At 32.7% G+C, this 4,457-nt stretch overlaps 1 long non-coding RNA gene across 1 annotated transcript in view; it reads right to left on the reverse strand.

Moving 5' to 3' along the window:
- Positions 1-1,208: 1,208 nt before the first annotated feature.
- The window catches only part of LOC107667050 (uncharacterized), a 6,787-nt gene continuing 3,538 nt past the window's right edge, over positions 1,209-4,457 (reverse strand). The window contains exons 2-3 of the long non-coding RNA XR_001631751.1: positions 2,842-2,958; positions 1,209-1,219 (exon numbers count right to left, since the gene is read on the reverse strand). This is a non-coding gene — a long non-coding RNA (uncharacterized LOC107667050). The remainder of the gene's footprint in view (positions 1,220-2,841; positions 2,959-4,457) is intronic.

Raw genomic sequence — 4,457 nt, forward strand, 5'->3', positions numbered from 1 at the left:
GCTTATCGCCGACGTTTTTCGACGCGTCTTTTGTGTTCATACCCAAGCGATTTTCGCTGCCAATGAGCCGACTGAACGTGCAAATTCACTCCCTGACATTAGATGGCGCTTAATGAAAAACAGAAATACCCCGGTACACATCGAATCCTATTTGATCTGCAATTCCTCTCCATAACAACTCCATCTTATCGAGATTTTTGTAGTCGCTGTCGCGTTTGTCATAAAGCCCTTTGTGTTCAGACACCAATGAGACCAGCAGCTCTACATTCATCTTGCCTCGATGCATCTTCTTTGTTTACTTACTTCCTCTTCGTCGTTAGGTATCAATGTGTGCTCGACAAGAATGTTTTGTGCTTGAGTGCCACCAAGTCGTGTTTTACTGTAACTTCAGCAGCTCCAGGCATGTGAACAGAAGCGCCAATCTCATTGGTCGGCCAGTTTTTAACACGGCGCGTCAAACGAAAACAAAAAGAAGCCTGAGGAGTTTTTTTTTTTAAATGACGCTTTTACGCCTCGCGTTTTGCGCGTCGGTGTGCACACTCACATCAGCGCCCTTTGTTTAGTCACGAGGCATTAAACATCGGCGGTAATCGCGCACGATAATCGTCCCGGTGTGCACAAGCCTTAAAACTAAAAACAATTCAGATGACTAAAATATGACTAAAACTAAATGGCATTTTAGTCAAAAGACTATGACTAAAACTAAATCAAAATTTGCTGTCAAAATTAACACTGCATGTTTTTTAAATATATTTTTCAAGTACCATTTACCAATATCATGAGTTATTTATTTATAAATATTACATTTTTGAGTCACACTACATTTACAACCAGAATTAACTTTGCAGTGTCATAAAATGGACAAATTATCATATTATAATTTTAAGAAACCAATTTGACTTTAACACACACTCATGCATGTCTGCAGTTTTTCTTTCTATGACTATATTTACATTCACAATGTTCTGAAGCATGTGCAAACGTGACCATTATTTTCCTACATTTCCACAAAAGAAATTGTGGCAAATGTGTGCAAAGTTTAGCAACCTTGAACCCGACATGAAATCTGAGTGGCCTGATTCTTTGCCACAGAAAGTCCATCACATCATTACACAATGCTGAGGTGATAAAAAGGTATGCAAATGCTGCTATCAAGTCTTAAATAGATTTCTTGCAATAGTGCCTTTTTCTTCCCCCACGTTAATTGACATGACTTCAGCTGGCAATAGTTTTTCTATTAATATTTGTATTTTTAATATTTTAACAAAACTTCACTGTTTTTTTCTTAAAAAAATAATGAGGAACATAATAAATAATAATAATAATAATAATAATAATAATAATAATAATAATAATAAAAGATTATGTGAAACAAAAATTTAAGACTTTCATTTAATGAGGTTTTTCTTCATTAAGATAAGAAAACTTTTTTCGGGTGAGGGGCATATTAAAAATTAATTTTAATTCAGAAACTAAAAACATATAAAATAAAAGTACTCAATCAACTGTATGCGGGTCAAAGACGAAAAAGGGTTTAAGTATAAAAACAACACTGCTTTAAGTTGTTGTTTTTTCCCCCAAAAAATTAAAAAATTAAAAAGTTTTCTGTTTCATGTAATTGTATTTTTGTTTTTTTCTGAGCAAAAAATAAATATCATACATTTTCCCCTGATTTACAGAAGACACCCACTAAAATGTCATTCAGTGTAACAATAGTTCATATACCAAAATATTTTGTCAGGCATCTTTAGAACAAGAAACATTAGGTGGCATTAAAATAAATGACATAATTTAAGGATCACAGTGAGTGCAGCTACCAAAACTCCTTCAAACAAAGTTTCTAATCATTTAAAATATAGTAAAATGTAGTAGTAACAATCTTGTGAGGCATTTTTACAACAAAAATCAATTTAGGACATATTAAAAGACTAATTACTTTCACCCCAAATACTAATTAGTTGTTATTTTACATTTTTTAAATGTGCCACTATCCTAGGTTTTGCCCATTTGTCAGTGATATTTTTTTACTAATTTAAAACACAATCAAATTGAATATGCTCACTTATTCTTTTATATATTTTAATATGTTCAGGTCAAAATAAGCATGTTGTTAGAATTTTTACATAACTATAAGTGTTACACTGAATTGACAATGGAACATTATTTCAAAAAATGTTGACATTTTATTCTTCAAAAACTTATTTGAAACCTTAAATGCAGACACTTTACTTGCATTTAATGTGCTTTCTATGGACATAAAATAACTTTTGTAAATTTCTTTTGATGCGGACATCTTAACGTCTTTGACCCATGCATAAATTGCATTTTCTGTATTTTGAATAAACATTTTCATTTGTAATTTCAAAAGTAATTAAAAAATCTGTTATTCACTGATAATCTTTCACTCTACCGAAGTTATGAATTCTCACCTGCACTGAGAATAAAAAATGTTTTAAAAAGTTTGAATGAAGAATGAGATCTGAGAACGGCAGCAGGAAAAGAAAAATGACTTTAATTTGGGTCTGTTTGTCAAACAAAGCTATACGGCTTCAGAACAGTCAAATATTACAGACAAGTGGTGCAGATGGCTTTAACGATACTTCTATGGCGGTTCTTTTTGCAGCTTCAAAGCTGTAGTCACCAAGTCGTATTGGAAAAGAGTTAAGTGAAGATTCTTCAAAAACTCTTATTTTGTGTTTAACAGGAAAAAAATAACAAAAATAGTCAGCCAAAAAATAGCATCATACAGCTTTGAAACAACAATTTCTATATTTAGGTAAACTATTCCTTAAAGTAAAATGGAAAGGCCACCCTTCATTGGCTTGAAACATAGATGAAAACGTCCTCAGTGAAGGCAGTTTACCTTGTGGTGCAGAGCTCGCAGGAGTCAACTGCTCTATTCTACTTCCTCTCCTTCCTTGTCTGCTTTTCTTGAATTCAGCCAAACAAGAGTACGATCTGAAAACAAAAGGGTCAATGGGTTAAAAATTAGCCACTTTTTCCAAGTTACATCTTCTGACATTGAAATGCAGTGGAAAATTACAGCCCCTGGACGCCTTGCATGGAAAATCCCTACATTTATTGCACAAAAGGGGGAAAGGCCGGCTTCTGAAAATTTCCATGAAAATTCTATTCTTAGATTAGAAACAGTTGGAGGGCAGACTGTGGGTTTTTGTTTGAGGAGCAAATCCTGACCAAAACAGGCCTGATTCCACAATATTCAGCTGAATACTACTTCGCCAAAGCATTTACAACTCCAATAAAACCACCGCGTGAAAAAAAAAAAAAAGAGCATTAAAAATGCAGTATATCTGCTGCTTTGACACCTCCATAGTGATGTTGTTCCCTTAACAAAGCTGAGTCTCTGTGTTTTCAGATTTGAAAGGGAAAAAAAATATATCATTTTTGGAATTTATGTGGCTCCAAAGTTCTGAGAGCATAATGAAAACATGGGACTTTTTCCCTCTTGTAAACCTAGCTAGCAATAACGTTTTACGTTTCATAATAAAAAGTTATGATTTCTAATAGGCTACAACAAAATCTGAATTTGCAAAAACTTGTGGAGTCCATCCTGTAATTAAAGAAAACGGGAAAATAACAAATACTAAGAAATTCATATACCTTTTCCAATTCAACTTTTCTTAAATCGTTATGCCGATAATATAATTTGTACTGAACTTGGCTGAATTTGGAATGAATCTTGTATTAAATTCTAAAAATGCACAAGTAGCATTTCCTTCTCTTTTGGAGGCCACTGAAAATATATTTAGTTTTTGACATTTGTTCATTAAAGGGATAGTTCACCTAAAAATAAAATAATAATGAAAATGCCATTTACTCACTGTCATGTTGTTTCAAACCTGCATGACTTGCTATCTTTTGTGGAACAAAAATATCTAATTTTATGTCCATACAATCAATGTCAATGGGGTCCAAAGTTGTTTTGGAACGTTTTGTGCCCCACAGAAAAAGAGTTAGTCATACAGGAATGACATGAGGATGAGTACATGTAGGGCTGGGCGATATAGCTAAAAAAAATATCAACGATATAATGTTTCATATCGTTCGGTATCGATAATTATTTACATGTTTTATAACTTTTTTTATTTTATTTAACCAAATATTTTTAAATGAACCCAATTTATTGAGACAAACAACAATTTTTTTGTTTGTTTTAACAGTCAAACACACAATAAACATTTTACAAATATCTAATTTCTAATGTTTTATATGCAGATTAAATAGGTTTTAAGGAAACGTTTGTCTTGTCTCCCGAGGCCTCAGGAGGGCGCAATGAGCAAAATAATACAGCACATAATGTCAACGCATGGAAATAGCGGTCTATAAAAAAAAACGTGCATTACGTCTAAATTAACTCATATAAATCAAATATAATTTCGTAAATTGCATAAACAATTATGAACAAAACAGCATCATGTATTTATGCATTGCTTAAT

Source organism: Sinocyclocheilus anshuiensis, unplaced genomic scaffold (assembly GCF_001515605.1).
Source record: "Sinocyclocheilus anshuiensis isolate Anshui unplaced genomic scaffold, SAMN03320099.WGS_v1.1 scaffold1607, whole genome shotgun sequence".
Classification (NCBI taxonomy): domain Eukaryota; kingdom Metazoa; phylum Chordata; class Actinopteri; order Cypriniformes; family Cyprinidae; genus Sinocyclocheilus; species Sinocyclocheilus anshuiensis.